Source organism: Anser brachyrhynchus (assembly GCF_964034855.1).
Source record: "Anser brachyrhynchus genome assembly, chromosome: 7".
In the NCBI taxonomy this organism is placed as follows: Eukaryota; Metazoa; Chordata; class Aves; order Anseriformes; family Anatidae; genus Anser; species Anser brachyrhynchus.
In genome coordinates, this window is record NC_137701.1 from 38,273,467 (window position 1) to 38,286,103 (window position 12,637).

A 12,637-nucleotide genomic window follows, 5' to 3' on the forward strand; every position below is an offset into this window, starting at 1 on the left:
CTCTGAGCCTAATATCCTTAGTGTCATCGTTAATTATAATATGTAATCATAATCATTTTGGAGGTAGACCTGGGGTTAATTTGGCCAAATAACTGCTGATCACTAACAGTGGCCTATTCAAGTGTATGAAAATGGTCCCCTGTAGTTCTTACATGTATGACGGAAGTAATATATTGTGTGTTTTTTTCCTTTTTTTTTTTTTTTTCCCTACAGGCTGAGTGCCAAGGTATTTGTGTTCCCCATGACCGATTCACAAGGACTGGTTACTTTTAGCTCTATCTTTTTTTATGAACAGGTGGATAGGAAATCATTTTGGCATAAAATAAATGGAGAGAGGTGCTGGAATGGGTTGTCTCTGTGTTAAGGGCCCACTGCCAGTCTTTTTTTTTTTTCCTGTTTTCTTTTTATAGCAGGCTTTGAAACAATATGTGGATTTCTTTTGTCAGGAGAATGAAGAAGTGGGTCTTTAGTGGCGTTCAGTAGTGTCACTGTCCTACCTGCACTGACACCATGCTGCTCCCTGGGAGTTTTGCTTCACTTGACAGCAGCCTGGTAAAACTGTACTTTCTGAAACCCCAGAAGCAGCGGCAGGCACAGCAAACTCTTAAATCAGCTCTGCTGTTGTGTTTTAGTGTCCATGCAGCAGCTAGAACCTGTTACAGTATTTACATATATGCTAAAGTAAATATGTACTTATACAATGTAATGAACACTTATGAAATGAAAGGAAATATTGATTGAAAAATATGTTAAAAAATGAAGATATTAAAAAAAGATCTTTTACCGTTTCGTAGCTGCTCAGAGTATATAATTGTGAAGGCAATAGTTTTAAATAGGGAAACTTCAAAACTTTCCTACAGTTTTGAGCAGATAGACCTGCAGGATGCATGCTAATTACATTAACTGCATGTCTGTTGATTTGATCCCCTGTAGTGGAACCTCAAAATAAGATGCTTTGTTGTGAAGCTGTACACGAAAATAAGAGGATCCATTAGGTTCATTTCCACTGACAAACTAATAAATGGTGGCCAAAACGACTTGAATGAAACTGATTCTCCTGATAGTGGGAGGGGTAGTACAGGAAGGCTGAATAAAATTAGATGTGAACCTCAAAAGCCTTTTTCTCCGTCTAAAAATATTTCCCCAAATTCACGTAACTAATCACATATTTTATTTCTAACTATAGTGAATTGAACTGGTTCAAAGTAAAGGAAGGGGAAAAAAAAATAAGATCTGAATGATTACACTAATGCTCTCTCTTCCTTTGTTTAAGGATTATTGTCTGGGAGCAGAGGAGAGAGGAGTAGACACTGTAACTGAATGGAACAAGGCAATAAGATAAGTGAAAAAGATACCGTTGGAGGATATTTCAGCTTTACAACATTATTGTCCACGTACAAGTTCTGAGGAAATTTACATGGGCATAAACCTCTACATTTTAATGAAAGAAAAGAGTTGATTCACTCATCGGCAATAGCAATGTAACTCACTTTATAACAGCAAGAGCCAAGCATATGGTATTCATCATTAGCAGTAGCAACAGAAGCGATTTCTGCCGGGCTGTGGCTGGGTAACGCGGCCGCAGCGCCCGCTCGCCGGGCTGCCCACCTCTGTGATGCCCGGCACTGCTCCGCTGCTGCCGCCCCGTGCTCTGGGGCTTCTGCCCCATCAGCTGCAACCGCACTTGGTCCTCGTGGTCTCCTCAGTGCAACGAGTTCCCCCATTAATAGTTTTACCTTTGTTTGCCTCTTCATCCCACTGTTTATGAGCTCTATTAATCTGCAGGACTATAAAGTCTGTCTGAAGAAACACTATATGACAAAAAGAGGTTTCCATTCCCCCCCAACCCTTCTTTTCTCTTAATGATTGGCTGAGGGCATGGAGACCTGAATCAAAACCTGAAGCTGTCAGCTTGCTGAAGTAGTAAGTAGCTTTTAAAATGTCTTTGCTATTCGCTGTTATCATTATGCTTACATAGTACAACAGCAGCTAAGCATTGGTTTGATAGTCACAGCGATCATCTGTACTCCTCTATAGCTTTTGAAATGTTCCTCTATAACATAAACGTCTGGCAGTACCTCAGGATCAAGACAAATGTTTAATATCCGTGTTACTAATGGTGAAACTGAGATATAGCATGTCTTAAGTGGCTGAACCCAAGTGCATTACGCTGCGAGAGAGCTCTTCGAGCTGGGTGAGAGCCCTGCTGGGTCCCTATCGCGCCAGCCTGCGCCGCTGCGGCGGGCGAACTTTTAGCCCTGCAGACACTTCAGTTCACTTATCGATGACCTTGGGCACGCTCTCGGTAGTTATTGCGGTGCTACCTTAAATTACACTCGAGATGAGAGGAAGTGGATGTAGCTATTCACATCCAGATATGAAGTTGGAGTGCAAACCTTTCGCTGACTTGCTGTGGATTATGGAGTGTGCAGAGTTGAGCTCTATGCTTTAATGTATTTGTTGGTGTTTAGAAATAGGAAATGAGATGCATTTAGATGGCACAGAAAAGAGGACCTCTAAAAGTCAGAAATTACTGAATATAAAGGTTCACAGTACCCAGTTGATGCCATCCATCCATCCATCCATAAGGAGAAAGACAGTTTTACCTGCTAACATTCTCCCTTGCAACCTTTGTTCTTACTGAGTCAGTTATTCTTCAGCACCAGGATATCCTTTGTTTACTTCTGTGCTTATTTAATCTATCGAGGGTGATGAATCTTGTAATATGCTAGTCTGTGACTGCTCTATTGTTGTCCTCAAAAATTAAATTCAATTTGTAGTTTTTATCAAATCCCTTGATATCACATAAAATATTGTTGTTATGCGGTTACTAGATTGTCAAATTAGGAGAATAATTGAAGTTACCCTTCATCTCAGAATACTTTAATCAATGTATTTCTTTATCTGTTTTAAATTACTAAGAATTTCCTCCTTGAAACTGGAAGACTGTAGTGGGCATCTTTAGTTATGACCTTGTATTGCAATTCATCACTTCTACAAATCTCAGCTTGTTAATGAAAGGCGACCTTTGTTTTCAGTACCGTACATTTACGTTCTACAACCCACCCCCTGCCACCTCTCTCTCTCCCCCCCCAATTTTCCATGTGAAATACTTTTATCCATCTTTCCTCTTCCTTTAAAGTCTGATCCATAATGATGATAGGAGTACGTGCATGCTAATATATGTATTTTTGTTCTCTGTAGTGAGGCAACGTCATTTAGGTTGTGTAAATATGTACAGCAGTTTATTACTTTTATGAAATATTGGAGGAATGTAAAGATGAGAAGTTTAGTACTTTGGTAAGAAAGCCAAAATCCAAACAATGCTTTGAACACTTAATTTTATTATTATTATTTCTTTGGTGTTGACAAAACTGTGGATAATTCAACTGAAATAGTACAATTCAAGATAGATTTTCCATTTTGAGAAGATCTAAAAAGCACAGTTAGTTTCATATTATGTCTTCCTATTGGAGGCCACCTCGATGCGGAGCAAGCTGACTCCTTAGGCTAAATTAAAGCACTGGCCTCTACATGGAGCTGAGGTCCACCAGGGGACCTGCTTGACCTCTACAGCTTCCACAGAAGCTTTCCACTCATGTACGCTCACAGATGAGTTGATGGCAGCTTGAGACTTGATTTTTTTTTTTTCCAAAGTACAACTTATTCTAAATCCCTTGAGACAGAAGAATTTCTTAACTTCTGTTTTTGCCCACCTTGCTCCCTTAAATTTGGGTATCCACTTGGCCAAGCCAAACCATTATCCCTGCCTGACCAAGGAGTGAAAGTTCTTAATGCAACTAATTAGTAGCCTAGGGCAACTTTTAACCAGTTTTTAAATTGTAGGTCACTACTACTTCTCTTCCCTTGGATCTGTCTGTATTCTCAATCCATGTAAATGTTTGTGAGAAATGAACTGAATGGAGATGAGTTTTAACTTGAAAGGGAGGAGGTGTTTGGTCCGGCCTCTGCTCAGGTGGTGTCAAGTGCCCATGTAGGACAGCTCTTGTCCCATTAGGCAGTGCTATGATCCACTAATTAGGGGAGCAGCTTCTGCTTGTCAGACCCCAGCCTGCAACAAAGCAGGAGCAAACAAGATGAGCAATGGAATTGGAATGGGGGGAAAAAGGCTGTGGAAAAAGGGGATGTGAAAGATATGGCAAAGGGAAGAGGGAGTTGCAATACTACGGCTATGGCTTCCCATCCATTTGGGCAAATGTGTGGTGTTTGCACTGAATTTGCTCCTCCTGTGCTTGGCAGTTGCTGCTGGCATCCTGAGGAGAGGAGGAGGGAGGTGAGGCTGAAGCCCACCTGCCCCCAGCTCCAGTACTCTGCCCTGCTCTCTGCCTGGCAGGGAGGGACGCGACACCCCTGATTTTCAGACTGGTGGCTGCACAAGATGGGACTTTACAGATTTGGTAGGAGCAGGCGGATTTTACCAATTTATGTTGCCAAGTTACATACCACAAATGTGTCTGTAAGTGCGGAGAAATGAGTATGACTGCAGCTTTGTTTATAAGTGGCGTAAAAACAACAAAGACAGCCACTCAAGCAGATTTTATAAATTACAATTTTTAACTGAAAACATAATGTGAGGTCAAGATTGTTGCCTCTGATTTCCAGGATTTTATTTTTTAAAATTCAATAATTTTTACCTTACCTCCCTCATTCACTCTTTCCCTTATTCAAATGTACAGAGAGGACAGAAATTAGGAAAAAAGAGCATATTCCCTAAAGAGTGGAAAAAGATGACTTTAATTTATACAGTATTTTAACTCTGATAAACTTTACAAAGTTTACCACACAAAAGGTGTGCAGTTTTTTAGATATTGTTGCTGTATTTTGGGACTTTAGCTGGAGAAGTGCTGGTGAGAGGCACAAATGGCCTTCACAGCACATAGGGGAATGCAGATCTTAAATTAGGTGTTTAAATTCAGAAAGACTTAATAACAATTCTGCTGCTGTTGTAAAATGATCCCAAAGTCAAACGTATAGTGCTTGTGTTACTGAAAATGGTAGTAGACTGAGGAATTTGTATGAACTTTTACCAATGAATCTCCACTGTTTATTTAAATCAAACAATATTTGCTTTTGTTGTTTATCATGCAGATGTCCTTCCTTAGTGTGTGTGTTTTTTTTTTTAAACAAAGCTTTTAAGGCTTTTCTTGATGTCTAATCCCTTTAAATGTACTGTATATCACATTTATGAAATGTATTGGTACCAGAAAGAAGCAGACGACTTTGTTTTTAAACAAAGACCCCAGGATAAGGGGCAATGTTTTTCCCCTCACAGGTGATGGAGTACGTACAAAGAATGCAGCGGATAATGGCAGTCCTGTCCTCTGAACAGATGGTGATGGTCCTGTTGCTAGGATAAGGCCTGAAGAATTTAGTTTTTAATTCCACATTATTTGCCTCAGTGCCATGAATATCCCTAGGTTTCCTCAGGCAAAAATACAACAAATACACAGAAAGAGAAAGAGAAGTGACATGCGGATAGAAAAGGAGACAGAGCACGGGAAAGGACTGGAGCCAGGTCAATAGAAGCTTTTGGGAAAATGTCTGCTCAGCTGTCTGCAATCACCTGGGTTTGAAAGGCAGGCAGGAAGGAAGATTGGTTTGGCATGAGAACGAGGCCTTTGATGCTTTAGATACCACAGAGAAAAATACCCATTTCTTCCCATTAGAAGTCTGTTGACTTTCCTAATTAAGATAAACATGTTTCTGAAGAAGTTAGCTCTCACAGTACTACATTTGTAAAAACAACCATGCTTTTAAAATATATACACAGACAAGGACGTGTGCCAAGAACTAGTGCTGGTGTGGTCTTACAAATCACTTTACAGGAATATTTTTAAATCATTGCCTTATTTAAAAGTGAGCGGATTTCATTCCCTCCAGTCAATTAAATATCTAATTTCAACTCAAGTAGATAATAACTGAAGTATTTTTATATAAATGAATGAATAGTTAGAAAACTGTTAAACACACAGCCCTCAAGCATGAAAAATATATTCGTTTAACAGTTTTATTCTTTTGTCGCTAATTTACTACAGAGATTTTGCACTTGCATCATTTTAGTTTGTGACACTGAGGGGAAAGAAAACTTATTTCAAATAGATTAATTCAGACTGAAAATCTCAAAAATCCCTGTACCACCTGAATTAATCCAGTAACCACATTCAGTATGTGGTGGATGGTGCTGATTGGCAATTGTGATTTTCCCACAATGGCTGTTTTGCAAAAGAAGCCTGTGAAAATTTCCAGCGCCAGTGACCCAGTCCCCGCAACAAAGCATGTGCAAAATGTAAAACAAACAAACAAACAAAAATATTAAAAAAACACCAACACCACCACCAACAAAAAAAAACACCAAAAAAACAAACAACAAAATATTGAATTCATAAATGGGCACAGAGGATATACAAGTTGTGATGACTGAAGTCTGGGAGATTGGTTTGTATGTTCTACCTTTTCTAGGTGTCTGCACAAAGCCAGAGTTCATCAAGAGTTTTCAAGGAGCTCCCGTATCACTTACTTCCAGTTTCAGAAGCTTTGTGACCAGTGAGTCTCTAGTTCAAATTGCTGGCTCCAGTTCCCCCACCTTTTTTGCAGTTCTGCTAACTGGGATGTGATCCATGCCATTCACGTTGTGATCTACCACATAAAAATATAGCGAATGGGAAATCACATGATGAAAACATCTCCTGTTTGGTGCCTGAAAACAAGTTGAGAAAAATCTGGATGAAAGTATACAGGACTGAAAACATACTATGTGCCAAAATATACCATACACATGTTATTTATGTGTGTGTGTGTATACATATGCATAATTCATGCTTCTATAGTGAAAAATCAACAGAACTTCATTTTATGAACAACCAAAAAATTTACATTCAAGTAAGAGTTTCAAAATTTGCTCCATTGGAGCAGATGCTTTATCAGGTCTCAAAGCAGTTGTTGTTTTCATTATATGTCCAAAGGTATCTGTAAATAATACAAAATGGATCATAGTTTAATGATGCTTGACTGTTTGGGTACTGCTTTGTCTCAGAACCTCACAACCTCCAAACTGACAAGAAAATACTTTTTTCCCCTCTCACTAATATCTTCACTTTCCAGTAGCCCCCAGCACTCCTTCACTTTTTACCTCAGTCTTGTTTCTAAGATTGGTGATCAGTTCATGGACTTCCTCCTCCCACCATCTTCAGTGTCTCAAAAAAATCAATATTGTTTTCAATTCTGTGGAGATTTTTTTTTTGTTGTTCTACTACATTCAGAGAATTGGTAAGTTTTTCCTTTATATTAAATCTCCAAAAGTGAGAAATCCTTGATGCGGATAGCAGCAACCTTTTTCCCCTTCTGAGGGTAAAGGGGGAGAGGTAGGCCTTTCTAGAGCATTATTCATCTTGATCTGGATTAGAATCAATCTGCAGAACCATGGAGAGTCCTTCTTTCCATGAGCTCCGAAGGAGACCAGCAGTAACTATCTGATGCATCTCTAAAGGTTAGATGTCTTAGTGAGGCTACTGAGTAGATGTATTCTTCAATGTATCCTACAAAATGTTGAGGTGAATTTGCTTTTCACGTAAACTAATAATAATACCCCAAACTTGATCAGAGATGAAAGAGATCTTTTCCTTTGGAGAGTTAGAGATGTGGTTTCCCATGCAATGTGCTTTATGATACACACAGAAACCTTTGTGGCTCATGTTGTTTATCCTTCATGTTGTAGGAAGGAGTCAGATGCATGCCTTCAAGTGAGATAATGTGTCGCTTCTGACATTTCTCTTTTTGTAAAGTTTGTATTCTTTCTTTTAAATACTGTCTGTTCATTTGGAAATCTGTTATGAAGAAAGACTGGGTGCCCCCTTTCTCAATTCCTGGTTAATAAAGCGTCATATGCTATTGTCTTTTAGATTATGAGAATAGGATTCAAACTGGAAAAAAAAAAAAGTGTTTCTAAATCTCACCAAAATTTGGTATGAATTTTCTTATAAATAAGCTCTCTGAATTTTCTTTGCTTTCTGATTTTATACAGATATTTTTTTCATGCAAAATCAAAAGGTGCCAGTGGCACAGATACCCCACGTAATGAAACACAGATTTCTCTTCCACTTATTTTATTTCTCACATTCATCATTCATATTTAATGCCACAGGCATTTGACTTCTTAATTCCCTATATTGAATTGAAGAGGCACACAGCGTGCACTCCAGTTTAATGACTTGTAATTCTTCTTCATTGATGACAGACTTTTTCACCTGAAAAACTTGTGGTGTAAAACTTCCTTTCACATCTGCAATGTAGTCAGCATCCTTAACAAGGCGGAGATGGCTGGTGAGCCGAATGCCTGAAAAGTATGAGGTGTTAACCTTAAATGCCTCTTGGTTTGAGAGGAGAGTACTGGCCTAAGGGTTATTTTGCTGATTCTTTTTTCTTTAGTTGAACTTCAGTCACTGACTTCTGTCCCATTGGCTCTCAGTCATGCCTCTTTTCTTTGCCATTCTCTTTTTGTGAGCCAAGTTTCAAGTAATATGAAACTCTCCTATCCTAAGCTAATTAGCATTAATCTTCTGAATAGATTTACCAATAATATTTTCAACAAAAAAGGCTTCATAGAATTCAGCCATGAATGACAGATTGTTGCATCTGACAACAGTATTTCAAACTAAGATATGATGAACTAAGCATTACCCTCTATATAGGTGCTTGTTTACAAATACCTCACAAGAGTGCCATAGTTGTTAGGGTTAGTGATGTATAAGAGTCTTTAAATCCTGGAATAAAATATTGTGTATAACTACAAAGCATTAAGGGCATTGGAACAGCCTCACACCTTTCCATGATTTCAAAGCATTTCAGAAACATTTCCCAACCCTCATAATCTTGAAGCTTAGGTAGTCTTATATTTTACTGATTTCCCAAATGGATAGATGGAAGCGTTGAAGAGTTATGGTTTGCTAATCATGAGCACGCTGATAGCCAAATGCAGTGTCTGCAGGAAAACAAAAATTGACATTGAGTTTCCCTTCTATTTGAGAGAAAAAATCCTGAAAGTTTCCCTCTGATGCTTTCAGGAAATCAGAAAGCAAGAGTAAAGAAGTAAAGCTGCCTGGTTATTTGAGGAGAGCACGCTTGAATGAGAGCAGGAGAAAGTGGAGGTTCTTTACAATAAAACTCAACTTACAAGTAGAGGAAGAATGTTTCTCATTCAAATCTTGCTCGAGGCATGTGTCCTTCTAGGACATAGGTGGAGTGGAAGTGGATGAGGAGGAGAAGGTGTCCGTTCTGGTTCCTAGTGCAGGCTTCAGCCTAGGAACTAGCTGGCGTAGCATGTTGAGAGTGAAAGTACAGCTTTAGGAAAAGCTTTAAAATACCTGCTTTCTTAGTCGTGTGTTCACTGGGGTCATCTTTCTGTGAAACCATTTGCTGCCTGCCAGTGACCTCTGTGTCCCTGGCTCCTTTGTGTCCCTGTCTCCAGCACAGTAAAACTGCAGCTGTCCTGCTGTGAAAAGGCTTTATTCGTTGTCAGGCATATAGCGAAGAGGAGGAGAGGTGGAGGTTATCTAGGTACTGATCCTTTTAAACATAACATCAGTTTTTCAGGAAGCTCAAAGAAGTGGAAAATGTTATACTAGAATGGGTGTAATGATCATGAGAAAATGAGAATTATTCTGTTGATGAATGGCACTTTAATTTTAGTCTTTATAATATACATGAAGTTTTCCATTGGAATATATTATATATATTCAAAAGAAAAAAAAAAAAAGAGGTACTTTGCAAAAGATCTTCAAATGTTCCAGCAGAAAAATACACAATATCTGTCTAAGAGGGGTTTTGGAGGTCACCTAATTCAAATTCCTGTTCCAAGGTAGGACAAGCTCTACCTAAAATGCACTGCAACTGTCAGGTGGTTTTTTGGTTTGTTTGTTTATCTGTTTTTGTTGTTATATTTTTACCCTCCCCCTCCTGGAAATTTTCTGTTACTTTTATAACTTTCAACAATTCTCTCTTTTTATTTTCCTTCTGAAGGTCTTAATGCATTTAGTGTTTTGGTTTCTATTTAGTAGTTAGAAATGTCTCAGAAAGTGGTTGTTAATAAATCATTAAAATTTTGCATCTCATTTCATTTTCTTCTTTCTCCACTACTCTGTATTTTCAGACACAGTGCAAAGTCATTCTGAACATCTAAATAGGGATTTTTTTTTTTTTTTTACAACAAAGATGAATCTAAATGATGAGGGTGAGTCTGCAGGTTTTTTCTTTACCTGTAAAACTCTATTATTCAAACTATTTTCTTAAAAGATTTCTTAGCCTGATCTTGTTTTATCTGGCATTTATGTTGAAGGAATAATCAACAAACAGGGCTTTACAAACTTGAATCTTGAAGAGAGCATAGAGTCATTTCACCAGTAGGGCTTTCCTGGGAATAGGGAATAGCAAGGTTGAATATAACGCTTGAAAACTACTGATACTTTCAGTAGCACCAAAGGAGGTATGGGAAATGATGAAAAAACTTATGAAAGGTAAACTGACTATAATTCACACTAAATATCTCCCCTTTTGCAGAAGCTCTTTTTAAATTACTCAGATAAATGAGCTCATTTATGGAATATTTTGTACTGCATGAACTTATATGGGCACCTGTCATGTATATATATTTTTAATACTGAACTTGTATAGATGGCTTAAAGTCCCCCTTGCCCTTTAGTAAATTTAAATCTCCCACAAAGCTGCTGTACAGTAGTCATAAAGAAACATTTATGGTTCAACATAATTTCCCTTCATTTCTTTTTCTTTCTTAAAAAAAAGAAAGGCAGTTTAAAAGTAATAAAGCACTTCCTTCTGTAAATCTTTGATCTTTTTTCTTCCTTAGGGAAGATTAATTTGTAAATATGCTAATGGATTTGTATAATATGAAACCTTCATAAGAAAAACTACATTAGTTCATATGAATGAACACATCTATCTTATTCAATTTATAAAGTAATGGCTGAGAGCATCAACACTGCATTCTGCTTGGTCTCACGTCCAAAATCATTGCTTGCATTTCTAAGACAACACAGAACTTTACAAAAAAAAGAAACGTGTTAAATAGAACCAATGTTATCACCTTTGACTCTTTTCATCTTCGGTTGCGTTAGTGAGACTTGCTGATGTCCCAACCAGACGAATGTCCCGCCCTGAGGAAGTACGTTGATAATGTGATGGGAGTTGCAACGTATGGACAGAAGCCCAGAACGGCCACAACGCTTATGGTCAGGGCAAAAAGAACCTCCCTGCTCCACAGCTGGAGGGGAAGGGACCTGGGCCAGGTCCTCACAGCGAGACTTACCCTCGCTGGTGGTGCAGCGGGATGCGGTGGGCTGCAACACCCTCCTTCTCTCGGCCCTACATCCTGGGTGCCAGCAGGCATTCTGTCCTTGTTCTCTGGCTCCTGGAGCCCACACTTCACATCCTTCCTTGCTCTTCCCTTGCTTTGATTTATTTTGGTGCTTAGCTGAGAAGCCAGGGAGGGCTGAGGCTTGCTTCCAGCCCTGCCAGCCCACGAGGCCATGCCACCACTGCAACGTCCCCTCTGGAGAGGGGAGTGGGAGTGGAGATAGAGAGAACACAGCCAGGCGGGTAGACTCTGCCATCTCCACCCTGTTCTTTCAGCCAGCCTCTCTCTGCTATTTAATTATTTCCCTGCTCTTTCCTATTTCCTTTGCCTCTTTCCTTTCCTAAACCATATAATACCAATAAAAATCATGTTAAATCAAGCAGATCTAAAATCCAAAGCCCATGTGCTGATCGAGCAGGGTAGTGTGGGGCAGCTCTGTGGCATACAGGGAAATGGTCTCTACGGGGAAGATGTCCATGTATTTCATTTTTACTCCCTTAAATATAAGTCATATATATATATATATTTAACAGAGCATGGGGAGGATTTAAATTGGTGTTGAAGTTAGCCCTAATTTTGATCCAATTTTGTCTGCAGAGCGAAGCTGAGTGCTGGAGGAGTCTGAGTGGTGACCCTGAACCCCTAAGCCTTATCCGGGGATTTCTCAGCATCGTAGGCCTGGTTTATTAAGGTAAGGACAGATAACTCGAACTTCAAGCCAGCATAGTCAATGAAGGCCTCGTTTGATGTGTTGCGGTGCGCGGCGCCAAGGAGGCGCGTCGTTAGCGGCTTCAGCAGCGGTGTTTTCCCAAGGGCTGACAGATTCGAGTCCAGCTCCATCGCATCACTTTTATCCTGCTCACTGCAAACAAAAGGTGTACGTTTCTTCAGGCACGGAGCTCACCGAGCCGCTGGCCGACTGCTCCCCTCGTTTGATGCTATCGTGCTCTGGAGAAGAGTAGACTCGTAATGTGCACCTTAGGGCTGGAGGAGAAGGAGCGCAAGGAGGCGATTCACAGCTGATTTATAATGGGGGTGGGTGGGAAGGAAGTGTCAAACACTGCTCAGAATAGATGAATATTACAAAGGAGCCTAGGAAGATCAGAAATAAGAGAGATTCAGATCAGTTTCTTTTTTTTTTTCTTTTTCTTTCTTTTTTTTTTTTCTTCTCTCCAGGAAATTCTTTCCAGCACTTCTCAATAATAGTGGGGATCGAGGGCAAGCAGAGCAAAAGTGGTAGGAGAGACTTAG

General features: G+C 39.4%; 1 protein-coding gene across 2 annotated transcripts in view; it reads left to right on the forward strand.

The window, feature by feature from the left end:
* LOC308197853 (uncharacterized protein) overlaps window positions 1–12,637 on the forward strand; it is a 115,190-nt gene that overhangs the window by 61,966 nt on the left and 40,587 nt on the right. For both annotated transcript variants that reach the window (XR_013953376.1, XM_080599059.1), the window contains exons 2-3: window positions 6,481–6,564; window positions 11,984–12,077. The gene's annotated coding sequence lies outside the window, so the exon portion shown is untranslated. The remainder of the gene's footprint in view (window positions 1–6,480; window positions 6,565–11,983; window positions 12,078–12,637) is intronic.